The following is a 12,984-nucleotide window of genomic DNA, read 5'->3' as shown; positions in this document are numbered from 1 at the left end:
TAAATAATCTGCCCTGTTCAACACTCAATTTGTGGTACTTCGTTATGGTAGCCCGAGCAATCTAGAACAGGGCCAGGCCTATTACCTGATCAAAACCCATCATTGGGCCTTGGAAATTAGCCTGCAGACACCTGGCAGAGACCATTCGATTCTTTTTGGGCAAGTAACAGCAACTCAAGCAGTGACCAGCCATAGACGGATCCTGACAGAGTCGGCTTATTTTGGGGGTCTAACGTTAGAGGATATTTTCCCCAGACACTCTACGATGGATTTTTTTCACGGCACCCTCATAGGCTCATGCTGGTGAGAGGGTGATGAACAGATGAGGCCTGCTCTGGGGATTCACCGCCTAACAAAGGAGACAGCTACAAATACAACCAACTGCCCCCAGGGGCCCTCCGCAGGCTAACCTGAGAGGTAAGGGAACGAACCTACAGGAAACCATAATGCCCTAGTAGTCCTTTGAAAGGGTGTTTTTAAAAGAGCTTTGGGAGCCCAGAGACGGAGGAGTTGATTTAGGGAAGGAGCAGACAAGGGAGGAGAAGGAGGAGGTCCTATAGGAGGTTCCTATAGGATCATTCAAGGAGGATCCTATAGGAATTGGAATGGGTGGGGGTCGGTGGCAGGTTCTGCCTCAGAGGTTCAAGCACTGACTATCCTGTAGCATTGAACACGCACAGTAGGTTTACACACTTGACCTTAGCCCAAAGGCCAAGAAGCAATCGCACGGTAGGGTTAAAGGGGAAGTTCTTGCAATTTTGCTGAGACAGGGCATGAAACCCTAATGTCATACGTACCATCCATTCCCACTTTCTTAAGAGCAAAAACTCAAATGTGAAAGAGGAAGTATAATCCTTATTCTTTACTCCCCAAATAAGACTGATGTGTCATTTATTAAAAAAAAAAAAAAAAAAAGTCCTAACACATTTTAGTCACCCTTATAACCTGGGAGGTTCCTAGTCACTAGCATCTACCAAACTGAAGCCGGTTATATAACTTGATGAATCTAGGGGGCCCCACCAGGTTTGTGCAGACGGCTGCCCCGATGTGACTTGCCCAGCTTCGGGATCGGGGGGGCACTGTAGCTGGGACCCCACAGTCAGGGTATAGCCACGAGGCCTACTGCCCATTCTGTCGGCGAGAAGAAAGCAGCAGTGCTTTTAAAGCCTCCAGCTTCTGCTGATCTCATTATCGCTTTTGTTTTGCAAGGGCAAGGGCTGTTTCTCTCTCTCTCTCTCTCTTTTTTTCTGCAATGAAAATACCTTATTAAACTAGTTATATAAATGGACCGTGTAAAAAACATTTAAATGACACCATTTAATCTTTATCCCAATCACATCGCCAGACATCTTCTGGATAGAACAACAGTGTGTTTTAGCTTTTACCCTCATAGCTTTTGAGAAAACTATTGTACAAAGTTAGCAACTATTATAAGAAAGATGAAATATAAAATATTTTAAAAACCATAGTAGATTAGGGGAGGTATGGTAGGAAATAGCTAGCAAATACTAATGAACTCCAGGAAAGTGGCTGGTAAATTAGCTCAGTCTTGTTTGGTCTGCTCAAACAAAACAAAACAAAACTCTTCAATGACAATTCCCTAAGGAAAAGGGAAGGGCATTTGGTAATTACAATATTTTTATAGTTTTATAGATTTGTTTTGCTTTGTTGTTAGTTTGTTTTACAATTTTTTTTTTAGATTTTTTTAAAACATTTTATTTATTTATTCATGAGAGATGCAGAGAGAGAGAGAGAGAGAGAGACAGAGACAGAGACACAGGCAGAAGGAGAAGCAGGCTCCATGCAGGGAGCCTGACGTGGGACTCCATCCCAGGTCTCCAGGGTCATACTCCAGGCCAAAGGTGGCGCTAAACCGGGCCACCAGGGGTGCCCTAGATTGTTTTCTAAAGACAAAGAAACACTGGATTTTAGCCCTTAATTCCAGGGGGAAAAAAATCAGCCTACCCTTAAATTGAACCGACATCCATGTGGTCGTAATTAAAATGCCTCAAAAGAACTTAAAACCAACTGAGAACCATCTGACCACAATGCAACACTTCCAGCTACCTATAATAGAATGCCACTGTTCAGCAGATTGTCATTTCTGAAATGGCATCTATAGATGATGGGGAGAAAATGCTGGATAACCATCAGGATGAAAGTAAAAAGGATGGAAATTTTTTTCTCTTTTAACCATCCAGCTGGGCCCAGGTGCTTAAAGGTTATAAACCTAATGAACTTGAAATTGTGACCCAAAACATCTTGGGGGCCTGCAGGATGGTGCTCTTGGCAGAGGAGGAGCAATAGAAAGATGGATATACCCAGGAAGAGCTGGAGGAGGAAGTGTGTTCTATCTGGAGCCTCTGGAGGGGCCCTGCGGTATGGTAGGGCATGAAAGACGTCTTAAAGAATGGGAGAGATTTTGAGCAGCAGGAAAGTGAGGAAAGGACCTAAGATGATCTGTCCAGCTGGAGAGATAGGCTGGTTCTGTTCCTAGACAAGGGGAAGGTATTTGTATGTGGGGAAACAGTCAGACCCGTATTTGTAGATGCATAATATAGGCAGCAGCACAGAGAATGAATTGGAGAAGGAAGTGGCTAGAAGTAAAGAAATGGGTTATAAAGTTAATGCAGTACAGGCCTTGAACTATGGTGGTGATCAAAGGAATAGCAAGGAGGATGGCATAACCCCTACCTTCTAGAATGTTCTACAACCCATATTATTTCTATTTATATGAAGCTGAATAAACATTTGTTATGCTAACTTAAAAAAAAAGCTTTTATGTACACTAATAACTGATAACTTGGTCACAGAAGTTGCAAAATAAAAACAGAAATTAAGGGGCACCTGGATGGCTCAGGGCGTGATCCCGGGGTCCAGGGATCGAGTCCCTCATCGGGCTTCCTGTGAAGAGCCTATTTCTCCCTCTGCCTGTGTCTCTGCCTCTCTCTGTGTGTCTCTCATGAATAAATAAAATTAAAAAAATTTTTAAAAAATAAAAACAAATTAAATGTAGGCAAACTCCAAAGTTGGAACAAGAATTCTTTTTTTCCAAAAAAAAAAAAAAAAGAATTTTTTTTTTCCTTTAAAGGAATTATTCCCTCCCATCCACTGCTGAAGCTCTGCCCTGGAAAGCCCCTCTTCACTCATGACATCCTTTCCCTTGTTTCTGGATGTGCCCTTGCTGCCGTGGGAGAGAACCCAGGGAACCCCCTCTTCCCCCACAGGGCAGGAGGGAAACAGAGGACATATTTACCACCACATTGCAGGAAGGGTAGACAGTGTCACTCGCATGCTGAATTTTAACTCCTGCTCCCCAAAGGACCAGTGGGTTAAGTTCTGTCCGAGATGACTAGGCAGGCACGATTTCGTTGCTTTCTAAGCACCATTGTGATGCCTTTCTAGCCCTGTCGAGATCGCTTCCATGGCAGGAGAAGGTAAGCAATTCAAATAACCGTGGGCATCTCACGGTGGTTCACAGCCCAGGCTGTCTGCATTCAGATCCTCGCTGTGCCACTCTCCCAGGTAAGCCAGTCACTGGCCCTCTCTGTGCCTCTTTCCTCGCTGGTAAGTGGGGGAGATGATGGTAGCTCCCTCACAGGTCTGTCAGGAGGCTGAGATGGGTGCTTGTGGGCACAGCACTTGGAACAGTGCCTGGAACAGGATGAGTGCTTAATAAGCATTAGCGATTGTTTTTTAACATATCAGGATATTGTTATTCTTTTCTAAAATGACAACAGTAGGTGAGAGAGTCTCAGCAGGTGGAGGTTCTACACTGTAGGAAGGGGCATCCTAGGGATGCTAGGGCAAGAGGAGGAAAGGGGATTGCTACTGCCCTCAGTGTGGGGTGAACCTTCAGGGGGCACCAGGTGAGGGGCCACTAGCCTGCCAACAAACCGGGCTGAGACCCCCACTGTGCAGGACTCGATGATATGCACCCCCCGATGTCTTTGCTGGCTGACAAAAACCACCAGTTCAGGCAGAGGCATATGGAAAAGGTCTTCCTCCTCAGCAGCCATGACATATGGAACACATTGCAGGTCACGAACATGAGAGAGTTAAGAGAATACGCAGATTGAAATCACTCCCCCATGGAGCCAGCCATTCTCCTGTCTCATGTCCATTAAGATGTGGCATCAAGAAAAAAAAAAAAAAAAAGATGTGGGATCCACTCTGCAAGTCATGACTCTTCCGTCTAGAGCCCAGTCTCTGGGGAAACTGAAAATGCTTGCCAGAAATGAAACAACCTTCTATGCAGTATTTCCTGCATAATTAATAAAAGCAACTTCCTGACAGGTAGCGAAGGGGAATTATTAAACAGATTGAAACTGTTTTTTGTTCCTTTTAAAGATTTTCTTTATTTATTCATAGAGATGCAGAGAGAGAGGCAGAAACACAGGCAGAGGGAGAAGTGGGCTCTTCACGGGGAAACCGATGCAGGTCTAGATCCCAGGACCTGAGCTGAAGGCAGAAGCTCAACCACTGAGCAACCCAGGCATCCCTGAAACCGCTTTTCTAGATACGTGTAGACTCTTAGAGGTGAAAGGAAACTGAGAGGTCCTTTCATTGTTTTTTGGGCTAAAAATGATATTTTTTTTAACAGAACCCTCTATTTAAGCAAATTTCTACTCCAAATTTTTCTTGGATCCTTATACACAAAAGAGATGGAAGCAGATAAAGACAGAACCACAATGGGCAAAGCAGTGTGTACGAAGGTGGAAATCAGTGGACCAGTCGGCCTCAGTTGTCCACCCAAGAGATAGGCAATAGAAGAGCGCACTATTTTGGGGGAATTGGACAACAAAGTCAATTCAAGTCAGCCTGTATTGTGTGGTCTTTATGCCCTGATGATTCTAAACAACACCAGCACTAGAATACTACTGTCTGCCAAGGAGGACCAGCTGGCCTACCACTGGGTGAAGGGTGTGTGGGGTGTCAACAAGCTGCAAAGTTCACCCCCAAGCCCCCAAATAAAACAAACCCCAGTGGCTCCATGAAACATGGTTTTCAAAACCACCAATATAACCCACTCTGCTTATCAATCAAACCCAGAAAGGTTAAATGACTTGCCCAAGGCCACCCAGCTAGAATAACTCATGCAACTGAAATGATTCCAGGGGCAGTGCTCCCTGTGTACCTACTTCCCACAGTCCCCAACTGGGTGACTAGGAAGCAGCACTGTGTTCTTTAGCCCCCTGCTTGATTCCTTAGTGGTATGGGTTGAGTTGAGCACCCCCCCCCCCATTCATATGTTGGAGTCCTAACCCCTCAGGCCTTATTTGAAAACTGGGTGATTGCAGATCCAACTATGTAAGATGAAGTCACTAAGGTGAGCCCTACTTCAGTATAATGGGTGTCCTTATAAAAGGAACTTTGGAGACAGATGGACACAGGCAGGATGTCATGCGAGGAAAAAGGCAGAGATTGGGGTGGTGCATCTACATGCCAAGAAACACAAAAGATTGTGGGCCGACTGCCAGAAAGAAGCCAGAGAAAGGCATGGAACAGATTCATTCCACAGCCCTCAGAGGGAACCAACTGGATGTTAGACTACTAGCTTCCAGAACTGTGAGAATAAATTTCTGTTTTTTGAGTCACTCAGTTTGTGCTACCTCGTTATGGCAGCCTCAGGACTCTAGGACACCTGGTAAATGGCAGATCGGTGGCGTGTTGCAGGCGTGGCCACTTAAGTGAGGCCACTGCAGCATCACGACTAAACTGTCCTCAGGGTTAGTGTGCACCATTGAGCTGGCCTACAAGTGGAAAGAGCTGCAGGATTCAAAGCCAATGAACCTTTTCAAAGATTAAGTAATTAAGTCCTCTCAGATGGCTTCCAGTCAATTACAAGGGCAAACCCAACTTCACAGAAATCAGAGAAGGAATGAGGTATCGTCTCCCACAACCAGGAGGGACAGGAAAGTGGTAGAGGCCTCCAGGCCCCACCAGGCCCCTCCAAGCCCCTCCAGGCCCCTCCAGGCCCCTCCAGGCGCCTCTCTCTGCCTGCCTGTTCTGTTGCCAGCATCATTCTCTTCCACCCACATGCAGGGAGCTTGGCTTCAGGCCACTCCTAATGGCTCTGGGCACCCAGAGACAAAAATGGGCTGGTTTTCTATCAGGACTATCCCTGGGGAGGGTCACACACACTCCGTGTGGTCATCAGGAAGACCATGAGAGGGGGTGTGCTGCAGTCCCAGGGAACTCATGCTCTATCAACTCCTAGACTCGCCAGCACTGTAGACTCCAGCGGCCCGTCTACTCTCCCCCACAGAACTCTTGGACTTGGGACCATTGATCCTCCCTCTGAAAGAACCTCCATTTAGAGATAAACCACACTCCTCTTACTTTCTCAGAAATATGCAGGAAATGGTTCAGACCACTTGGACCACCCAGGAAAGCCATCTGTGTGTGGGAGGAGCAGAAACGTCCATGCAGGTGCTGATACTGTTACCCAGAGCCGTGGTGGACAGAATCAGACCAAAAGAACTCTAGAAAGGAAGCTGCATTCTCCTTCCTGCCCTGGGTGAGGAGGCGTAGCTTTATTATGGTCTATAAATAAATCCTGGGAAGCGTTCCCCAAACAGTATGTGGTTAATAGTGGATACTCTGAAGCCTAGGTTCAAACCCAGCTCGGCCACGTATGAGCTGTGCGACCTTGAGTGAGTTCCTTAATATCTCTGTCTCAGTTTCCTCATCTGTAAAAGCATCTTCCTGCTATTGTGAAAAATCCCAGGAGTTGATTTACAGAGACTCCTCAGGCTGCTGCCTGGCATCCTGTAACAGTATTTGCTGTCGTCATTATTATTCTGAGGAATGTGGGCTTTTGAAGTGGGACAGCCATGGCTCATGCTAAATGCCACCTTGGGCAAGTTACTTAATCCAGCTGGTGCCTCAGTTTCCCCATCTAAAAGAGGAGTGGCGATATTCCTTGCCTCGTGGTGCTGCTGTGAGAACCGAGATCACACATTTAGGGTGTGAATCAGGATGGGGCCTGACACATGGTACACACTCAGCAAATGGTCACCATTGTTCCTGTGTTCAGATACATCAACACATGTATCTGAGCATGTGAGCACATGTGGTTACTCATACTACGTGCTCTCCATGGCTGGGGCTATGTGCTAGACCCTCGGAGGAACACAGGGAAAATTAGGTCTGGAAGAGACCTAGGAGGTCTTGTCCAATTTTATTACTTGTTGGCTATTTAACTCCGGGCTCTGAGCATCTACATCTTCATCACCCAAAAGAGACATGACCTATGCGCCAGCTCCCAGGAGGAGCGTAACTGGCATCAACTCAAACCCTACAAGATTGACTAAGGAGGATGAGGCGTGTTGCATCTCCAAAGTGGATGGGTTTGCTGGCAGCCAGCAACCAATTACTTGGAAAATCTGGGGGAAGGCAGAGCAGTTAATATCCGCAGCGTAGTGAGAGATGGCACGCCTTGACAAAATGTCAACTCCATATGGGATTGGAGAAGCGTCTGTAGCAGGCAAGCTCTTCATTCTAAACAGTCCTGCTGGGTGAGATTCAGTGGGCGGCACGGTGAACCGGGGGAAGGAAGATTTTTACTTCCCTGCTTTTTTTTTTTTTTTACTTCAAGTATTGCTGTGCGTTAGCATACGGCATCTGCGATGTGTGAACGGACTGTACCGTGTATTTGTGATATCTACAGCTAGAAGTTATCTATTTGGGAAAGAAAAAAAGCAAAAACAAAAACAAAACAGATGCAGAATAGGATAAAGACCTGGGTGGCTTTTAACAGGGAAAGCCTTCAGGGTTCTAGAAACAAGCTCTGACTTTCAGGTGCCTTGCCAGAAATGATCCCGAGCCATCCATCTCCGCAGTTCCACTTCGAAGCTTGGCAAAAGCGGTTATGAAGCAAGGCAGCGGCTCTACTGTCCTCAGGCTTTGGTGGTTTCAATAGATGACATCATCTGTTATGAGTTCCCCTTTTCTAATAATGGAAATCAGATTGGAAAGTCAAAATCACTCAGAATCAGTTATGTATTTAAACTCTCCTCTCATCTATACACTTACAAACCAATTCTTCAACCTTAAAAATTATTTTATTTCTAAAATTAAAATTGGGGGGGAATATAGCCAGAAACATAAATCCGCAGTGCTTTTGCTCTCATCTGCAACCTCTCTGCCCAAGCAGCATTCTTTATAAGAGCTTCCTATTTCTATGGAGGTGTCTTGAGTGTTCAGACCTGTTGGCTTTTTTTTTTTTTTTTATCTGGAAATTACTGTTCTTATCATGGGAGAGAATGTACTTAAAAACCAATGCTCTTGGGATCCCTGGGTGGCGCAGCGGTTTGGCGCCTGCCTTTGGCCCAGGGCGTGATCCTGGAGACCCGGGATCGAGTCCCACGTCGGGCTCCTGGTGCATGGAGCCTGCTTCTCCCTCTGCCTGTGTCTCTGCCTCTCTCTCTCTCTCTCTCTGTGACTATAATAAATAAATAAATAAATAAATAAAATACAAAAAAAATAAAAACCAATGCTCTCTAAACTTTTGGAGAATTAAAAAGACAGAGAGACAGTGTGGCCCAGATAATTTCTCCTATTAAATTAGCTAAACCAGGAGGCCATTAGACTGAGGTGACTCTAATGTCTTGGCAGCCAATGCAAGCAAACCCAGACCTAAGTCTGTCAATGCCTCAATGTTAAGAAGTCAAAACCTAAAGATGACTGATCACAAGCAGCCAACTAGGCTTTCCCCAATAAGGCAGCTGCTTAAGCTATAGTCAATCAAATAATTTCCTTGATTTGCTTCCGAGTCTTCTATGTAAAAGTCTTGCCCTTTGCTCCAGTGGGTGGAGAGCCCCCAAACACTTCCAGTTTGGCACCACGAATTGGAATTCACGTTTGCTCAAATAAACTCTTAAAGAATTTTTAATTAATATACCTCCATTTATCTTTTAGCATCTCCAAAAAATGGGAGGGAGAGAAGGTGAAGACCATGGAACAGTGGGTGTCAAAATGGTGTTGGAAACAGCTTCGTATCAAGACATAATAAGAGCGGAAGCCCCTGATATTAAAGACTAGTTCAGAAGCTGAGCTGCCAAAAAAAGAATAACAGATGCTTACCATCTCTATTCCACGACCAGTGACAGCATCCACCACACCAGAGTGGAATACAGTTCCTGCATCCTCCATGGTGAACATTCACTCACTCATTCATTCATTCATTCATTCACTCATCCAATAAATGTTTATTGTATACCTCCTCTACCCTAAGTGCTAGACTATGATGAAAATCAGACCTGGCTGCTCCCCTGTAATGAACAGAAAGGTTCATCAGCCTCATACATCCTAGAACAGCTCTTAGGTTCCGAAGCTCAACAATCATTGTTCCTGTCTATGGTAAGCATCTGTTATTCTTTTTTTGGCAGCTCAGCTTCTGAACTAGTCTTTAATATCAGGGGCTTCCGCTCTTATTATGTCTTGATACGAAGCTGTTTCCAACACCAGAGTCATAATTTCTTAGCTTCCCTTGCAGCTTAAATGAGGCCAATGACAAGGCCCTAGCAACCACAAGCATCCTTGCTGGGCTGGTTTAGGAGCAGGAACAGTCAGCCCTGGCATCCATTGTAATCCCCACGGAGGCAGCCGTGATGGTGAACTCCAAGGACTGTCACACCGACAATGTGGTGCAAGCAGTGGAGTCTCCCTAGGCCCAGATCTGCCATGATCTGGGAAGTTGGCCTCATGGCCCCTAGCCTAGCTCTCTGGTGCTTCTGAGAATTCAGAGAGTGGCCCAATATTTTATTATGCTGTATTCAGGCTTGGTTTCTGGGGGCCTGTATTAAACTCCCTGACAGCTATGTTCCCTCAGAGTGGATCTACAGCATCCCCACCGCAAACACCTGAGAGCACCCAAGCAAGGGCAAGGGATCTGCAGTGTGTAAGAAGCTGGGGCCTCTGCAGTGGAGGCTCCCTCCAGCCTTCTACTTCCACACCCTCACTGTTGCTTGGCCCTAACATATCATCACACTGCAAGTTACATAATTTTAAATTAACCAAGTTGCATTGTGGAAATCTTGCCGATCCAGTAATCCTCCTTCCAGCGCTCAGTCCCAAACAAATCAGTGATCTTTTCCCTTTAAGCACCTTCATCACGGTGTTATTGATAAAACTATTAGAAACAACCCAAAGGTGCATTATTGACACACAGCAGATCTACCAAAAAGAATGTTTTCAAAGAGCAGTTGAGGTCATAAAGTGGATACAGAACTTTATATAAAGTAGGATCCCAATTTTCTGTAAAACTCTTGCTTTATCTGGATGATGTATGTCCTTGAAGGTGATAGAGCAAAATACTGGTCACCGTTATCGCCACATTGTAAGACTGCAGGTATTTAAAAAAAAAATTAAAGGTTAGAAAACAACTAGGTACTATTTATTTTGCAGACACATTTTATTTACTTTTATGTAATTTAAAATTTTCTGCAACGAGTGTGCATTAGTCTTAAGGAAAAGTATTAAAAATATAAAATATATAAATATGATTGGAATTCTGATTTTTCACTAATTCACACTACTGCCCCACCAGTATTTATGAGATAGTGAGGTCCCTTCCTATTTGCAACAGCGTATCAGAGCAAATGATACAAATAAAATAGGGAGGGGAGCTTCACTATATCCTGCCACAATGGCCGTATACTGTGAATATGGCCATGTTTACGCCCAAAGGTCCCAAGACAGAATTCTGGCTAGAAAGAAGCTTGCAGGACACATTATAAATTTTTAAAAAGATATTTTAGAACAGAGAATGACAAGATAATGCCAAGTGACAGATGAGTGATGCATACTTAAAGTCTATAGGAATTTAAGAAAAGATTGCTCACTCCAGTGGAATGATTGTACATTTTCCTGAATTTGGGGGAATTTTTGCTCTCAAAAGCCAGCAGTGTTCACTTTTTGGCTTCAGAAATTCTTTATACTCTTGAGAATTATCGAAGACATCAAAGAGCTCTTATTTGTGTAGGTTATATATATATATATATATATATATATATATATATACCTAATTAGAAACTAAAACAGAAATTTAAAAAAATTCAGTTATTGAATAATTTTAAAATAGCAATATTAAGCCTAATTAAATGGTAGCATAAGTAACATATTTTTATGAAAAATAATTATCTTCTATAACAAAAGAAAAACTAGTGAGAATAATGGTATCGTTTTACATTTTGCAACCCTCCTTAATGCCTGGCTTAATAAAAGACAGGTGGATCCTCATATTTGTTTCTTTATTCAATATGTTGGGACATGTTTGTTTGGGTTGAAATACATAAATACAATCCAGCCTCATACAGATAGATATGCAGTTGGAGAAAGAAGGAGTATAGCCTTTTTCAGAATAATTATGGTATTTTTTTCCTTTGATAAGATACCAAGTCTCCACAAGTAGTAGTTTCTTAAAGATAAGTTGCAAGGTGGAATCTGAAACCACATCAATAAGGCTTATCCCGTGTGATATTAAAACCCATTGGTCTACATGTAGTTTAAATGGATCTTTTACCCATGCGTGATCTTTTACACCATGCCCTGGCCATTCAGAAAATTTTTATCTTCTAAACCTTGACACATTTTATTATATAGTATCAAAAAATCATGTTTTTAAAAAATTACCATAGAAGTCTTCAGTTATTAGGAATCTGTCAAAAAAAAAAAAAAAAAAAGGAATCTGTCAAGTTTGCAATACTGGTAATCAGTTTTCTAAATTCTAATTTTTGCTTGAAAGCTCCAATTTTATCTTTAGCAACATATATTGCCAGTTGTTTTCCTTGAAGTGACCGATTTAGTTCATTTTTGAGAAAATGTTAGCCGAATATCCAGATCTGGGTAACCAGAATCTGTCTACCAGTTATTCTTTCAAATAAAAATGCTGTTCTGTGAAAAAAAGTGGTAACTCAGCTCATAATTCATTTGCACGAATATTTTCCCACTATACAATCACTGAATATCAATAAGCAGCAGAAATGCTTTCTGCATATTTCCCATCTTATCACACAGAATATTAAGTGTACTCAAAGGTCAAGATTAAATAAAATTAATAATTTTTGTTTCCTTCAGAACATTCTTACGTGAATTTTTTTTTTTCCTACAAGTGGGTGGTGACAATATACACAATGATTTCTGGCTCTTTTTCATTTTTACTCACCAGTGTTTTTGCACCATCAGGGTTAATGAAAAAGACAATCAGTATCTCAGCATTATTATGAAAATAATTTTGATGCTCTGGAAGGGTCTTAGGGACCCCCTGGGGGGCAATAAACATACTCTGAGAACTGCTTTAAGCCATGAAGAAAGGGGCCCCTGGGTGGTTCTGTCAGTTAAGTGTCCGACTTTGTTCTTAGCTCAGGTGTTGATCTCAGAGTTGCGAGTTCAGACCCTACACTGGGCATGGAGCCTACTTAAAAAACAAAACAATAAACCCCCTAAAAAACCGTGAAGGAAGGTGAAGCTTCGACAAGTCATCGTGAAATAAATGCCACGTCATGAGGAGACAGAAGCAAAAGCAGAGAGGCTGGAGAGGTAAGTAGTTGCCAAAATGTGTAAGGCCTTAAATACCAGGGAGCAGAGCTTGGACACCATCCCGCAGACAGGTGGGAAACTTTAACACCATAGCTACCATTTATTCAGCACCTATCGTGTGCCTGACATTTTGCACACATTATTTGATTTACACTTTCATATTGATTCTAGGAGGCAAGTATGATCATCTTCCTTTGGTGGAAAAGGAAGCTGAGGCTCAGAGAAGTTAAGAAACTTGCCTACCTCACACAGCTAGCAAACATACACATCTTCCATTTCAAACTTCCTTCGAGCTCACGTTTTTTAGCTCTGTTGGGTAGGATCCTGGAATGTGTACAGTCCTAAAACATCCAGTCTGCCATGAAACACTCTGGCTATAAATCTCATGTATTTACTCTGGGTTCCCTAAAGGCAAGAGTCAAGTCTATTTTTATGCCCAGC

Source organism: Vulpes vulpes, chromosome 4 (assembly GCF_048418805.1).
Source record: "Vulpes vulpes isolate BD-2025 chromosome 4, VulVul3, whole genome shotgun sequence".
Taxonomy (NCBI): domain Eukaryota; kingdom Metazoa; phylum Chordata; class Mammalia; order Carnivora; family Canidae; genus Vulpes; species Vulpes vulpes.
This window is presented reverse-complemented; position numbering follows the sequence as displayed.